The 18,206-nt window shown below is 35.9% G+C and overlaps 1 protein-coding gene across 1 annotated transcript in view; it reads right to left on the reverse strand.

The window, feature by feature from the left end:
• Positions 1–1,287: 1,287 nt before the first annotated feature.
• Positions 1,288–18,206, reverse strand: part of SNRPN (small nuclear ribonucleoprotein polypeptide N) — a 165,125-nt gene continuing 148,206 nt past the window's right edge. Inside the window, exons 13-15 of the mRNA XM_054531249.2 lie at positions 5,415–5,536; positions 4,699–4,740; positions 1,288–3,977 (exon numbers count right to left, since the gene is read on the reverse strand). The gene's annotated coding sequence lies outside the window, so the exon portion shown is untranslated. The remainder of the gene's footprint in view (positions 3,978–4,698; positions 4,741–5,414; positions 5,537–18,206) is intronic.

The raw sequence follows: 18,206 nt of genomic DNA on the forward strand, positions 1-18,206 counted from the left end.
CTCTGGAGTTCTGTGTGTCTCTCATATTCCACTCTATGGTTTAGACATAAATTCATTAGACTCTTTGGGTAACCCTTTCCCTGTATTCTCATATAAATCACCACCTTATTCTTTCTTTCAGAATTTTCAGTTGATAAAACACATTGCGGGACTGTTCTGACAGGCCATGATATACAAACTCTTCCTTACAGTACAAGACACTAAATAATGCATCTAAGCAATAACACAGATTTTTTTCTAATCAACACTGATTCAGGTAAAAGTCACCTGTGCATATTAAACCTACTAAGTGACAGTTTGATGAAAAATAGAATACCTGTATAGTTCCAAATTAATTATGAAGGAATGTTAACTATAGTGGAAAAGTCCAGTGGACACCAATTGAACCAAGAGATCAAAGTAATTCAAAGTGAGACAAAGTGACATTATTTGTCACCTGAGATGATTCACTAAGGAAGACTGAGAATACTGAATTATTTCTGCTCAAAATGAGTATCTTAAACCCTTTCATGAAGAAACACAAAATTCAAAATCTGAGGTATCTCCTTAAATCTGTTAGCTGTTACTTTTTAAGAATACTGATGTGATCAAAGTCCAGGAAACCGTTTCAGATTAAACAAGACTAAAGAGACATGATAACTGAATGCAATAGAAGATCCTTTTCTGGATGTTGTAGAAGGGAAGAAACTGCTATAAAGAATACCTCTGGAAAAATGGGTAAAATGTGAATATGGACTGTATACTGTTATACTTTTATACTATTGACACATTTCATGATTTTGAAATTTTTACCGAAGTCAGTGTAAGATGCTTAGGCTCTTAGAAAGTAGATGTTGAAGTGTTTTGGGTTACAGGAAGATAATGTCGGCAAATCATTCACAAATAGCACATAAAATGATAATCGTATGTATAAACACATGAAGGGAGGCGACAGCAAGAAGAGGAAGTGGCGGGAGAACACAACGATGCAGAATAAAAAGTCAGTCTAGGTGAACTGTAAATCAGGTTGCTCTGTGTGAATCCTGCGATTCTGAATCTAAAATTATTTCAAAAATACAAAGTCAGAAAAACACTGGTATAAGGTATACTTAGGGAGTTTATGAACTTCCAAGCAGATTTAGAAAATATTAATGATTTCTTGCTCAGATAAATGGGATTTTTGGGGGGAGCAGAGGAAAACTGGGGTACTGCTTCCTTATAAACCACACATCATTATTTGATTCTTCTTTTAGCCATGGCCATTAATTGTTCAAGTTAGACTTATGTTAAAAATGCCATTTTCACCTATTAGATTGGCTAAAAATTTAAAGCTTTTTGTTTTTTTTTTTTTGAGATGGAGTTTCGCTCATCACCCAGGCTGGAGTGTAGCGGTGCAATCTTGGCTCAAGCGATTCTCCTGTCTTAGCCTCCCAAGTAGCTGGGATTACAGGTGTATGCCACCACACCCAGCTGCTCATTTTTTGCATTTAGTGGAGATGGGATTTCACCATGTTGGTCAGGCTGGTCTGGAACTCCTGACCTCAGGTGATCCACCCGTCTAGGCCTCCCAAAGTGCTGAGATTACAGGCGTGAGCTACTGCGCCTGACCTCAAAAATTCTTAATACCTGTTGCACACAAGTTTTTATGAAAATTGGCACTTCCATTACAACACCGTTCTGTGGTGGCAGAGGACACCATTTTCAAGAACAATTTCACAGCATCTAACTGAAACGAAACTGATGATCCAACAATGCCACAGCTAGACATCTATCCTGTAGAATTAGGAGACCAACTGCATTAGAATATATACATAGTGCAACATTATATGTAGCAACAAAACAAACAAAACATTAACCTGCTTTCCCAAAACAGAGAAATGGATTCACCCATTGTAACACACACTTTACACCCCATAAAAAGTCTGTGGGTAAGCTATATTTATTGATTTAGAAACATGTCCATGCTATATTAAAGAACCTTGAAATTTATAAAATAACATCTATCGTAATAATCACACATTTGTAAATGAATTCCACATAAACTTATGTAAGCTGAGAAAAGTTACTGACAACTATACTACAAATACTACTTATCAAACCTAGGAAGTAGGAATGGAAGATAGTAGATAAATGACCACAGCTTGCTTCATATCATTGAGTGACTCACTCATTCTTGTTGGCTCTGTTTCAATGAACTAGTTGCCAAGCCTAAGTGAAAAGGAGATATAAAAGAATTAAAACACACAACCCTTAACCTGGCTTTAAGAGCCAAGAATTCAAAGGCTTAAAGCAGATTCTGCACCATGTTTTAGTTTAACTTCCTACGTTGAGGGTTCAGAAAAATGACATGGGATGGAATACATCCTCTCGCTTCTGCTTTCCATGTATATCCACCTTTCCCAGGATCATAATAAACATCTGCTGTAAGCCAGAGGTCAGAAATCTACAGCCTGTGGTCCAAATCTGGCCTAACACATGTTTTCGTAAATAAGTTTTACTAGAACACGGCCATATTCATTTGTTTATGAATTGGTTATAGCTGATTTCACATATAATGGCAATGTTGAGTAGTTAACAACAGTATGGACTATATAGTCTGCTCTTTCACAAATTTTGCTGACCTCTATATATTGTTATACAGACTACAAAATTCTGTATGATGTTTCATATAATGTAAAAGTGTGTGAGTAGGACTCTGATCTTCTTATAACCAGAACAGCATCCTGAACTTGGAAAATATCAACACAAGAAATAGTATGAGATAAATTAACTTTGGAGAAGAGACAGAAGAGCATCTTCTGTCCAGGTAAAATAAATGAGTATCACAAAAAGGAACACAAGTTCTACCTAAAAATCTAGCTGCCAATGAACAAAATAATATAGTATGAAAGGAGACACAAATGGCTGTACACGTATGAGATTTTTAAACCTTTAATCTTGTGTTGGTAGGATTAACTGACATCAAAGGGATTGATTATATAGTCTTAAAATTCTAGCAAGTGTTTGTTATTGTTAACACTGGTCTAGAGAGGTAATATTACTGAATACCTCCCATGTATAAACCTATCAAGACAGGTTGGGCAATATGGTGAGCAGTTCCCCAGTGGACAGTGCAGCTTATGTTATAGAAGTAGACAATTAAAACACCAAATAAACACTATTTTATATTAAGCCCGTTTAGGTTAAACAGAAAACAAAGGAAAACCAGGGTAATGTGGATAAAGGGGAAATCTCTTTGGTACACTGAGATTTTTATTCTAGCCCCAAAGAACACTAATGATACCAAGAAAATGATTGTACAACATGTTCTACAAGATGAGATCACAATGGCTCAAATGGCAGTGCAAGGGTCTCGCTCTCCCTTACACACTCAGTTGTCATGTCATCCAAGTTTGTGTACTTGGAAGGAGGTGAACTATAGTCAATCTCAGATCCTGATCTGCAGTGAGATATATTAGGTCTAACAAAAAGGATACTACAGAAAGTCTAGTCCAGATAAAACAAATGCTTAAGATTTCATTTGAGACTTGTTTAAAAACTGTGGGCTCCTGATTCAAATGAGGAAAAAAAGTGTCTTACACATGGGAAAAAAAATCACTGGCACACCAAGGCCCTCTGCTTCTGAGAAAGACTTGCCATCATCTGGAGAGTGACTAACGTGTCCATGGGGTTGAATTAATTATATTTACCATACACAAATCTCACTTCCATTCATAAAGTAAAATATAAATTTAAGAAATACAATGAGTTAATATACAAAAATAGAGGGAAGCATGAAATGTATTGAGAGTGCAGAGAAGTACATAAAAACATTCCAGGCAATTACTTGCGAAAAAGCAGGTCACTTCTATTCCTGGACATACTTCTATAAAAGTTGTGCCCCTTGAGAAGCAAAGATGCAAGAAGATCCCAGAAAGAAGCAATAACAACAGCATTTTGGTGATACTGTAGATGGAACCACCATTTGTCTATAATCCTATTATCCACATGGTCACCACCTGAGAGAGTACAGAAGAAGAGATTGCAAATGGAAATAAACAACAGGTTATCACACAGCCATGCCTGGTGACAGAAATATATCATCTTCAAGTCAAGTAATACTCCATAAAACTGAACTCCTACAATCTGATGTGGAATAACCCAAAACCTACAAAAACCAGGTATATGTACTGTATGCAAATGATAAAGCTGCCATTTTCCTTGGTTTCTCTACACATTTTTTTGTCATTTGAATACCTATCTCCTATTCCAAATTATTTTCATGCCAACCAACCACCTATTTATTCTTTGAACCAGCATTTCCTGTGCAGTTTCTTCATTCTAATTTATACACCAGTTCAGGGGTTAAGAATTTTTTTAAAAGACACAATATAAGGAAATACTAATAAGATACTCTGTGTATTCCATAGTATTCCATTAAGATCTTTCCACAAACTAAAACCCAGTATCCACCCATCAATTCTCCTTGATACCCTGTATGCTTCTTGTGCAACTTCTAGTGGTACTAAAGTAAAGAAAATGCCTGATTTCATTAAATGTTGGTTATAACAAGAGTTAACTATAAAGTCCTTGATTAAAATATCAACTCAAAATAATCACATAACCACAAAACAGGATGTATGAGAAAAGAAATTTCAAATAACTCAAATAAGAATCTATCATCAACATAGCAAATAGAACGGCTTCAAAATCACAATATAGTGATTTTAATGATTTTACCTGCAGGAAAGATGTCTTTGTCCTCCTTGACTACGAAAGATGCTTGTGAAAAAAAGAAAAACAGGAATGTTGGAAAACAGTTGAAGATTTTTCATTCACTCATCAAATGAAAGGGTGTTAAGACCCTACTTCTACCACTTCAATGCTGAAATATCCCTCAACTCCTATCTGCTCGCCTTACCTACCTACTGATGATATCCTAAATCATGCACTTGGAACTAAAATTAAACCTGCTGCTCTCATTATAACCCATACTATTTACAGTAAATTCTAATTCCTAATGACTTTGCTCTCTGACATCTTTTAATAGCCTATCCATTTTCTTTATTTTCCACAGGCTGCCAGACTTCCTTCTTATCTCCCTCTAGCTGATGAATTTATTCCAAAGCATTCATTCAGTAAAATTTACTGAAATAATATAAAATTTACTGAGTATACAGATAAAAAGTTATAGTCTCAGTCCAGATGACATTACATACTACGGTGAGAGTAGATAAGAGTGGTAAACCAAAACCTGCATAAACTACGTCTCAAAACTGTGTCAAAATTTAGGGAGCCCTTTTATCCCTTTTATTTCACCTGATAATCACTCCACAAATTCACAACTTTGTGTTTTATAGAATTCATGTATAGTTTTGGATTTTAAAATATTACAAATTAGATCCAATATCAAACTGGTCAAAAATAAACAGTACACCAGGGTTACTGATTCTTACCAGCACTTTTGAAGAATGACGTCTACAAAAATAGTAAATAAGCACAATGATTTGGATTGATATGCAAATTTCAGTCAGTGAAGAAGTTCTCACTTCTTAAACTGGTACCACCTCAGCTATAACTGTGAAAAATATGGGAAAATTGTGACATATGACCAGTTAATATACAGAAGGTGAAGTTCTCTCATTCCTCAACCTCCTAAAGTCCCCCAATTATTAAAATATTGAAAGATCATTTTGATTAAACTAACTTGTGAACCCACTGCAGTTAGTTTTTGCTTATTTGCTAACACATCATGTTGAGAATGCAAAAACAAAACTTTTATAATTTCATAATGAATCTGCCCATGAAAATATACCATTGGCTTTCAAATGTCCATCTTTCCAGTCAACTTTACATATATGACTTTATTATTGCATCAGCCCATTCTCATAGTCATCAAATTCCTGTACCATCACCTTATGAATCAACCCATCTATCAGTCCATTAAGCCACTTTAAAGCCATCAAACATGCAGCTATCACCCATGCAACCAATTTATCTGTACCCTGATCCCTACATTTATCCAAGATTTTAGATAGCCATACTTGTATTCATCAATCTAAAGATCCATCCATACAGCATTCCATTTTTGACCCATCCGATGCTAACACCTGGGCATATAACCATCTGTACCTTCACTAAATGATTCCACTGTGCATATAACCATACGTACACCCAACAGGTTTTTAAAACTTGCATTCTCCATTCTTGCATCCAGCCATTTGCTCATATTCTACTTTCCATCTATTTCTTATTCAATACGCCCAATTTTGCATGCATCCATCCGTTATCATATCTCAAATTATATTAGACGATTATTATATTCATCTTTCTGGGCTTTAAATATCCAGTCTCACATAATTTCAATGACTAGTTATTAAATCCACATAACCATATAATACAAAGAAAATTTCAGTAACCATTCTTGCATCCTTCCATCAACTCACATGTCTGTCTGTCTACTACTACTACCAAGCTTGAAAACACCAATCCAACCCTGCCTCCTTGAACGCACCTATCCACCAATCACTGAATTATTGTGTGTGACTTTCCCTCTGTACTCAGACTGAAGTCATGGCCACTTCAAAATTTTACCGGCTGAACACATCTACTTCTCACTAATGAAAATATTCCTGGGGGTCTGTTATGATGGCTCTCAGGGAAGCTTTGCTCCATATGACAGATTATTGTTCCAAGGGCATTCACCTCTTTTGGAAATTATACATCAACACATGGTTCTACGATCACCACGAGTAAGATATAAGTTAGAATCACATATAGGCCACGAAACTCCTGTGCCCATGATGCACATTAACACATTTTACATTTTTAATGGGCCATTTTTACTTCCAAAGAAACTAGAAGCCCATGATTAAGACTTAAAATATGAACAAACATCTTCCACAATGCCTATCTTAAAAATAATTAAGTAGGATAAGGGGATTGGGAAAGTGTGCCAAAGGTAAAAAGCTACAGCCAAGGAAAACAAGGAAAAAGTGAGCATCTTCCGGGACCTAGTAAAACATTCTATAGCATAGTATAGGGAGCCTTCACGATGTATTTCCAGAGGGATTTCAAAATTTCAATGGAAAAGTGATTTCTACCACATTTGACACCTTAGAGTTTGGAGTTATATTATGGTTGCCCTGACTCTGCTCATTGTACACCGTACAAAAGGAAATAAGGTTCAATTTTTTTTTTGAGATGGAGTCACACCCTATTGCCCAGACTGGAGTGCAATGGCACGATCTTAGCTCACTGCAACCTCTGCCTGCTGGGTTCAAGCGATTCTCCTGCCTCAGCGTCCTGAGTAGCTGGGATTACACGCGCACACCACCACACCAGGGTGTGGTGTATTTTCAGTAGAGACGGGGTTTCACCATGTTAGCCAGGCTGGTCTTTAACTCCTGACCGCGTGATCTGCCCGCCTCAGCTTCCCAAAGTGCTGGGATTACAGGCATGAGCCACTGCACACAGCCAAGGTACAATTATCTTTAAGTTTCACCTACCTCTGGGCCAACAGTAGGTACACTGAAACATGAGGTACAGATTACTGTGAATTACCTCATGATAGGGAGATAGCATCACTGAGACGCTGGATTTTTACCTGGGTGAGGTTTTTGTTGGTTCCCACTGTGAAGGGGATAAAGTTTTCATTTAAGTAGAAAGTATACCTAGTTTGTGAGACCAGAAAGGTATCCTACAGTAGACATTATCAGTGTTTAACGTGTCCTTTTCATCCTTTCCTTGAGAAAACATAAAATACAGCTCCTAAATCTCCTAAAGTTTTGGAAGACCATGTGATTTACCCAATTCCTTTACCCAATTTACCATTACGTATTTAAGAAGCAATGGATGATTTTCCATAACTCTAACAAAGCCACAGTGAAAAATAAAACCTTATGCTGTCATAAAAGCAATAAGAAGTATTACTGTCTTAGTGACATCTGCCCATGAGTTACTGCCATGTGCACACAGCATCCTTAACAGTCACTGTTGAACAGTTACTGTGAGAATCACATGATTACAATCATTACTCAGATTTGTTAATTATCCTTTCCTAAACTGACCTATCCATACATTCTTTCAATCACATATCCATCAAATTCATACATTCATATTTTTTATTCTGCGTTGTCAATATAGCTGTCCAAAGTTTTTGTCCTTACTACCCTTCCACTCTTCCATCAACCTATATACACATACACACACAAACATGCTTACATGCATACCATACTTCCTATTATATTTATTCTTGTTCCCTAATTCCATCAAAAATGCATTTCGGGGTCCATCCATCAATCCACACATATAGTCCCATTTACACATCATCTACTTGTGACTCCATTAGTATTCCTGATCTCATACCCATTTATATACCCATTCCTATCTGTTAATTTATCCATTCATGCTAGTATTAATCCAGTCACTCAATGAAGCAATTTACCATTTATCGATTCCTCATTACCCAAGTGCTGACCAGCTGGCCACGCAGAGCTCTGTACAGCTTGGAGTTTTACATAGTACCTTGGCTTAATTAAACTTTCTCATACTACTGAAGATCCAATCAGCCTGTCCACAGGTCTAACTTCAGATAATCTTCATACCTTCTGACTTTACAATTGTTAAGCAGAATCTCAGGTTTCCTTTTTTTTTTTTTCTTTCAGAAGGAGTCTTGTTTTGTCACCCAGGCTGGAGTGCAGTGGCACGATCTCATCTCACTGCAACCTCTGCCTTCTGGGTTCAAGTGATTCTCCTGCCTCAAGCCTCCCAAGTAGCTAGGATTACAGGCGTGCATCACCATACTCAGCTAATTTTTATATTTTTAATAGAGACAGGGTTTTGCCATGTTGGCCAGGCTGGTCTTGACCTCCTGACCTCAGGTGATCCTCCCACCTCAGCCTCCCAAAGTGCTGGGATTACAGGCATGAGGTACCATGCCTGGCCTCCTCCCGAGGAGTTTGCAACTTTGACCAAATACTTCAAAAGCTACCTCAAATCCTTCCGAAGAAATTAAAAGAAGAGAGGAGGCTGGGATTTATTTGGGAACTGACCCTGCTCTCACAGAGAAAGCTTCTTCACTCACTACTCCAAGTATTTAAAAATGCTATCTTCATATTAAAGGAACTTTATCAAGAATGTCTGTTCTTCTTCTTAAGATACTGCAAAAACCCCCTTCTTTGTGTTACTTATTATTCCACAATAAAAACCTATTTATTTCACAACTCATTAGCTCATGCAGAGTCCAATTTTGACAAAATTCTGTTGAAAGCCCAGTACAATTTCAGTCACCGCGCAGGGCACCATAAACAAACACGGTTATCTGTTATGGTGATGAATGCACCCTGAGCACCATATTGCCATTTTTACTTCCTGTAGCCGACTTCTCCCCTATTTCTACATTATATCCAAGACATTATCACATAGTGGTATACAAACATCCATCAATCCTTCTTACTGCTACATATTACTAGGAGATGAACTATGTATTTGCCACAGATATAAATTTACAAAATATTAAATTCCTACCCATATGGTTTACATTTTACATGCTCAGAAGCAACGTATGATTTTCCATAATTTCCAACATGCTGCCAAAAAAAAAATGTTGTCAAACTTCTGGACTTTTGCTAGTCTAATAGTAGAGAAACTAATTATATCTTAGTTGTACTTTCAATTGTCATTATCCTTATTATGAGAAAACCCAAGAATCCTTTTATATGATTAACAGCCCTTTGTGTATTTTTTCAGTGAACTATGTGCTCAAGTCACTTTTCCTTTGAACTGGTATTTTTCCCCGATTATATCTTACACACCAAGGGTTTCACTCTTATGTGATGTCACAACTAACTTTTTCAACTTTGTAATTTCATTTTTACTATCAATCTTTGTGTTTCTTGTTGCTTCTACAATGTGTATCATCAGTAATTTCCTCAAAATTGGAGAGAAATTCATTTGTTTTCTGAAACTCTATAATTTCTGCAGTTAATTTAAACCTCTGATTCATTTTAAATTCTTCATGCTACATACCATGAAGATGAATCTAATTCTTCATCCATTTGGCTAACAATCTGCCCCCATGAATGCAGATTAACTTTAATACACTTTCTGTTTCTCATGTCAACTTACAGGTGTTCTATTCGATGACATAACTTTCCTTATAAATATGCCATTAACATAACTCAAGATTTTCTAAGTCTGTGATACCCGATCAAGTCACCTTCCTCATTCCCAATCTTTACGTCTTCGTAATTTTTTTTCTCACAACAAAAGTGACAATCAAAATGTCTAGCTGTAGGAAAAATGCCTTTTTTTTAAAAAAAAAGATGAAATTATAAATTGACTCATAATAAAGAACAAAATTCTTCAATACCATCCAGATTTTCCCTGAGGAACTAGAACACCCTGGAATATGTATACACTCCCATAAATAAATCTACTGAATACAAAAAATAAGGCAGTTCCAAGCAACCAGTTATCGCAAAATGATTAAACAAATTGTTTTTCAAAGTGACATAATGACTAAAAATATACTGGTTTCTTTACTTGATTTGTATCTATTTTACCGTCAATTGCTAGTGCACTCCCTCTTAAGAAACATGAAAATAAATACATTCATTGTATCTCTACTCCTTTGTACTAAGACATCATGTATTCCTCTTTAGATAGGTCTTATGATGGATGTTGTGGTCAACTCTTTAAAACATACAACTAATTGATAATGAGCTTTTGCCTTTAATACAAGCAGACAAACAATACATACAAATATAGTTTAAGTTGACAATTGGGAATGTGTTCTAACAGGTATGGAGCTAGAATCTGAGCACTATAATCACTATAATAGGATACTCTGATAACCCTCCCTTTCATCTTTTATGAAGTCAACACTAAACCCGTAAAATATGGAATTACTTTTTTCTTTTGGGGGGGGGGGGCACGGGGAAACGGTCTCGTTGTATCGCCCAGGCAAGTCCCGAACTCCTGGACTCAAGCTATCCTCCTGCCTCTGGCTCCCTAAGAACTCGGATTACACAGATTACAGGCATAAGCCACTTTTTCTTGGAGGAGAGGGGAAGGGAAGTGATGGAATTTCTCTATGTTTATTACTTTATTCCCATACACGCCATTCTATTTTCCAAAGTATAAATGTGCTACTTTTATAATCAGGGAAGAATTACTAAATGTTCAATCATTAAGATACCCAAGTTATAATTATTTTTCTTTTTTTGTCAGAGTAAAGAAAATACTGTAATTACATAATTTTGTAATACTTTTTACCTACACAAATACAAAACAAACAGTAATGGTTTCTAAACAAAATAGTATTATGAAATAAAAAGCTTTCAAATGTTACTTGAATGGAAACTGAATAGCCTTTTATATTTCAATATTTAAATAGGAAAACATTTACCTCAAACTCATATCCCCTCTTCCCTTCAAATCATATTCCTTATAGAAGCTCACGCCTCTATAATCCTAGCACTTTAGGAGGCCAAGGCAGGTGGATCACCTGAGGTCAGGAGTTCAAGACCAGCCTGGCCAACACGGTGAAACCCTGTCTCTACTAAGAATATAAAAATTAGCTGGGCATGGTGATACATGCTTAAAATCCCAGCTACTTGGGAGGCTGAGGTGGGAGGATGGCTTGAACCCTGGTATCAGAGGCTACAGTGAGCCAAGATTGTGCCACTGCATTCCAGTCTCGGGAAGAGAATCAGACTCCATCTCAAATAAATAAATGAATATAAATAAATACATAAGTAAATAAGTACACACAACTGGGATAAAAATAAATTTTATGTGGCGGGCATGGCAGCTCACGACTGTAATCCTAGCACTTTGGGAGGCTGAGGCGGGCAAATCACCTGAGGTCAGGAGTTTGAGACTAGCCTGACCAACATGGAGAAACTCTAACTCTACTAAAAATAAAAAAATTAGCTGGGCGTGGTGGCACATGTCTGTAATCCCAGCTACTTGGGAGGCTGGGCAGGAGAATCGCTTGAAATCGTGAGCTGGAGGTTGTGGTGATGCGAGATTGTGCCATTGCACTCCAGCCTGTGCAACAAGAGCAAAACTCCATCTCAAAAATAAAATAAAATATAAAATAAAATTTAAAAAAATGTTATGGCCGGGTGTGGAGGCTCATGCCTATAATTCCAGTAGTTTGAGAGGCCAAGGCAGGTGAATCACTTGAGCTCAGGAGTTCAAGATCAGCCTGGCCAATATGGTGAAAACCTGACCCTACTAAAAAATATATACATAAACATTAGTCAGGTGTGGTGGTGCATGCCTGTAGTCCCAGCTACTTGGGAGGCTGAGGCAGGAGAATCACTTGAACCTGCGAGGTGGAGGCTGTGAGCTGAGATCATGCCTCTGCACTCCAGCCTGGGCAACAGAGTGAGACCCTGTCTCAGATAAATTTTATAAAGGATAACATAGCCAAACTACAAGCTATAGAGATTGTGCATACATCTGAATAAACATGAAATAGAAAAATAATTACAAGTATATATTACCTGTTATTCTACCATGTGTTTACATGCATAAACTGTTTTTTAATTATGCTATTAGCATTTTCATCTTTAAAATATAACTTCAAATATTCCAATCTCCTGAAAATGCTTTCTGTCTTCTGAATAAAGAACATAAATTTAAACTAGTCACCTTTGAAGATTACTTGCACATCAATTCATTAATTATATAAATGGTAAGATAAGGGAAATAAACATTTATTTACCTTTCCGTTTGAACTGAAATCCCAAAAAAGTTGATTAAGTTCCTATTTAAATGAAGAACTTATCATTCAGAGTAAATTTACTGATATTTAGAGCAAATGTCTAACTACTAGTGAAATGAGAGACTATTGTGTTTTTGTAAACAGCAGGTGATAAAATACTTAACGATTCTCAATATTACAAAATAAATATGAAAATATGGTATGTGATAAATTAGTGTTCTTCTGTTTTACAAAAGGTGTTCATATAATAAATGGCTGAATTAATGATTTGATAAAACTAGTCAGATAAGAAAATCAGATCTTGAGAATATAATACATTGACAAAAATGTCTCAATGTTTAATATTTTTTGAAAAAAATGATAGAAAATATTAAACACTGAAACACTGAGAAAAAACTATTAAACATGACCACAGGGGTGGCATCCTACCATGGGTACAATGTAGAAATGTAAAAGTTTTATATGGCAAATAATTCATTTCCTCAAAGAGAAAACAGCAAGAAACAAATATTAAAAACCAAGAACTCAAAGATTAACCAATCAAATGAAATGTAATGCATAATTCTTCTGGTGCTCATTTAAACATACATAAGACAGAGTGGAATAAGATTTATCAAAAATATTTCATAGATGGTACTATCTCCTTTGTAATATACATTAAGTAATTTTTAATTGTTAATAATTTTTACCAGATAGCATGAGGATTATGCTTAAAAGGACTGGTATCTCCAAACCTTAATATAAAATACATTGAGAAGAAATTACAAAAGAAAACCAGCAATTAGTTGATATTTACTGGGTAAGAGATGGCTTTTTTTCAAAAAATCAAAGTACGTTATCAGATTATATTTGCAAAACTTTTAAGAAATTTCATTAGCGTGATCTCATGAAAAACTGAAAGCATGACCAGGTCAGGACATCAAATTAATGGGAAAAATAACATCAAAGACTAAAAAGGTCTCTAATTATAATGACAAATATAGAAATATGTAACAAGTTTATAGCAGACCTTGCCAACTATTACTTACGAAGATCTACACATGTAAGGTAATATACCTAATATACCTTTCCAAGCACCCCTTACAAATATGGACTGTACTTTGTTATACAAGAATTCAGATTATGTATGGTGTATACACAATATATATTTTGGACCACAGGAGCTCACCAAAATTCATTCAGAATACTAAAAATAAAGGGTAGAATCAATCCCCCCCAAAAAACCAGCAAATAAGAAATTCAGTAGAATATGAAAGTTACTTCTAAATAATTTTTTTAGTTCAAGATTTTTTTTTAATTACTTAAATATAGAACCAAAAAAGGGTCGACTTTCTACCTTAATTAAAAGAGATTTAAGATTGAAAATAAATTAATACAGTCAAGACTAACATAAAAATAGCCTAGATAAAAGTGAATTACTCACTTGGATACAGATTTGCTCAAAAAACTGTTCTTATCATTCGCACAACTGAGAATTTTTTTTTTTTTTTGAGCCAATGTTTCACTCTGTTACCCAGCCTGGAGTTCAGTGTTGTGATTGTAGCCCACTGCTTAAGTGATCCTCCTGCTTCAGCTTCTGAAATAATTGGGTTCACAAGTGCATGCCACCATACCTAATTTTTTTTTTTTCTGTGAAGACAGGTTTCACTATTTGCCTATGCTCATCTGGAACTCCTGGGCTCAAGCAAAATGCCTTGGCCTCCAAAAATGCTATGATTGCAGGCTTGAGACAGCATGCACAACCTTGAGAAATTTAAATGAGGATTGTTTTGTGTGTTTAGAAGACACATAGGGATTTTAGTAAATTTTACTAGGTAGAGATAGGATATTGCGATTATTTTAAAAATGGATACATAAAAATATAAACCTATTCAGGATTAAATCACCATGGTAACTGTAACTTTCAAAATATGGCAAAATGTTGATAGTTATTAACTCTAGTTGCTAGATATCAGAAGGTTCATCATTCAGTTCTCATTTTTGGTGACTTCAATTTCTCATAATAACAAATATTTCCTCAAAAAGTGAGTTCATTAAATTACCAAATAACTCAGCAATTTCATTCCCCTATAAACATAATCAGATACGAAGACATGAACTCAGATATTTGTATGCCAATGCTCACTCAAATATTAATGGACATATTTTTAAATGTATTCATCTCTTAATGGACACTGTGAATGTTTTGGTGAGCACTGGCATACAAAATGTCCATTAGCAGAGGAATAGATTTAAAATTCTATCCATTAGCAGATGGATAAAAAATGTGGTGTTATATGTGTACACACACACACACTCATATATACACATATATACACACACGGATACATACACAAAATGGATTTACTCAGTTATAATAAGAAATGAAGTTCTCATGTATTACATGAAACTTGAAAGCATTAGGGTGAAATAGGCCAGGAACCAAAAAACACATACTATGTGATTCAACTTGTAAGAAATACCTACAACAGGCAAAATCAAATGCAGAAAACATGATTGGGGAGACAAGGGACTAGGGATTAGAGTAACAGGTATAGAGTTTCCAATTAAGATGACAAAAGTTTTGAAAATGGTGATAGTTACACAACACTGTGAGTGCATTTAATGCTAATGAGTACTACAATTAAATCTGGTTAATATGGCAAATTTTATGTGATGCATAAACTATCACAACCGAAAAGTAACAAAATTATAGAACACAACTTTAATTGATAATCAGAAAGTATAAATTGGCAGATTCATTTCACTACTGTAAAACAAGCTGGGCACAGTGACTCACGCATAGAATCCCAGGATGTTGTGAGGCTGACACTGGGGGATTGCTTGAGTCCAGGAGTCCAAGATGAGGCTATGCAATGTAGTAAGACCCCATCTCTTTAAAAAAGAGATTATTCAGGCATGTCCATAGTCCCAGCTACTCAGAAGGCTGAGGCAAGAGGGTCCCTTGGGCCCAAAAAGTCGAGGCTGCAGTGAGCTATGATAGTGCCACTGCACTACAGCCTGGGAGACAGAATGAGAAATTGTATCCAAACAAAAACAAAACAAAACAAAACAAACTAAAAAACTGGTGAGCTGAGGATTCTGGGAGTATGGCAGAGCAGGATGCACCAGAACTCTTTCTCCCCTGAGATAATAAATACACCAGAATAATCGGTATGATATAACTGGTTTGGAACTCTGGAGGATTGTATTAACCTCTAAATTCAGGTTTTTTGAGGTTAATTTCACTCAACATCAACTCTTAGCAAAGTACAAATTACTTATCCCTAACTCCTACAGCCTCACGCAAGGTAGCTGTACACATTTCTGGGACAACTTACATACAGCTTGCAGAAGGAGTGAGGGTAGGCATAAATAAAAAACAAAACACACCACTCTGTTATACAAACATTGAGAGGCTATGCTCTCATCAGTTTACCACTTCTAATCTCAAAGATGGTAAGACAGGTAAGCAGCTTTTAAAACAACTGTCTTAAAGTTGCTCAAAGAACTAAAGGAAGTGATGGAGAAGGTTAAGAAAATGATGCATGAGCAAAATGGAAGGATCAATTATCAAAAATAAAAAAAATTTCAAAAAGGAACCCCAAATGAAATTCTGGAACATGAAACATTCAATTAACTGAAATGAAAAATTTTCTAGAGGGATTCAAACGCATTATCTCGGCAGGCAACAAAAAAAGATCAGCAAACTTCAGAATTTTATCAATTCTGAGGAACAAAAAGAAAAAATATTGAAGAAAGGTAAGAGTCTAAACAGATTCCGGTCCCCCACCCAAGCTAACCAATACAAACAGTGCAGGATTCCCAAAAAAGAGAAAGCATGCAATAGAAAGAATATCTGAAGAAATTCTAGATGGAAACTTCTCAAATTTGATGAAAGACATGAATACTAACATCTAAGAACCTCAACAAACTCCAAGCAAGATGAACTCAAAAGACCCACAATGCGACACATTATCTTTCAACTATGAAGAGCAAAAGAGAAAGAATTCTGAAAGCAACAATAGAAAAATGATATAACAGGGATTATCAGTTAATTTCTCGTAAGGCCAGAAGGTAGTGGACTGACACATTCAATGTGCTAAAAAAAAAAAAAATACTCAACTAAGAATCTAATATCCAACAAAACTGTTAATTAAAAAGGGAGAAATTGATACGTTCCCAGATGTACAAACAACAGGAGTTTGTTTACATTAGATCTACTCCCCCACCAAACAGAAACACTGAAAAGACTCCTGAAGGTTGAAATAAACAGTAAATGGAAGCCCTATAAAGAAATAAAGATGTGGTTAAAGGTAAATAGTTGAGCAATTATGAGAGGTTAATAATGGTGTACTGTCCCTCCACTTGTTTTTCATTACGAAACAGGCTCTGATTCTGTTGCACAGGCTAAAATGCAGTGGCATCATCATGGCTCACTGTAGCCTCAACCTTCAGGGAACAAGAGACCCTTGCATCTCATCTTCCTGAGTATCTGGGACTACAGGAATATGCCACCATACCCAGCTATTTTTTGTTGTTAAAATTTGTTTTGTAGAGACAGCCTCTTGCTATGTTGCACAGGCTGGTCTCAAACTCCTGGTCTCAAGCAATTCTCCTTCCTTAGCCTCCCAAAGTGCTGGGTATTACAGGCGTGAGCTACTATGCCCAGCCTGTTGCCTTTTTTAGATTCTACATGACTTGAAATTGATCAATTATAAAACCACACATTAGGCAAGAAACCAGTAAATATTATTGTAAAACTTTGATTATAACTCTACAAGTTATCTTCTAAAAAATTTAACAAAAAATAAATTTTAAAAAATATATTTTGGGCCAGGTGTGGTGGCTCAAGCCTGTAATCCCAGCACTTTGGGAGGCCGAGGCGGGCGGATCACGAGGTCAGGATATCGAGACCATCCTGGCTAAAAAGGTGAAACCCTGTCTCTACTAAAAATACAAAAAAATTAGCCAGGCGTGGTGGTGGGCACCTGTAGTCCCAGCTACTCGGGAGGCTGAGGCAGGAGAATGGCGTGAACCCTGGAGGCGGATCTTGCAGTGAGCCGAGATAACACCACTGTACTCCAGCCTGGGTGACAGAGAGGACTCCATCTCAAATATATATATATATATATATATATATATATTTTTTTATACACAATATGTTAAACATATAATTTTGTAATCAACTGAAAGGGGTAGGAGTGAAGGTGTTACAGAAGCAGTTATTTTTAGACTGCTAAAGTCAGACAAAACAGACTTTCAATCCAAAATGTTACAAACAAAAATGTACATTATACATTAATAAAAATTACAAGATAAAGATGAGCAATATTTATGATCCTAATAAACCATCAAAATATATGAAACAAAAACTGACATAAAAGAAGGGAGAAATAGACATTTCCTCACTAAGAAATGTAGACTTCAAGAACCTACTCTCAATGATGGGTAGAATAACCAGAAAACAAGTAAGAAAATAGAGATGTGGGCCAGGTGTGGTGGCTCACGCCTGTAATCCCAGCACTTTGGA

The sequence above is a fragment of the Pongo abelii genome, chromosome 16, assembly GCF_028885655.2.
Source record: "Pongo abelii isolate AG06213 chromosome 16, NHGRI_mPonAbe1-v2.0_pri, whole genome shotgun sequence".
Taxonomy (NCBI): Eukaryota; Metazoa; Chordata; class Mammalia; order Primates; family Hominidae; genus Pongo; species Pongo abelii.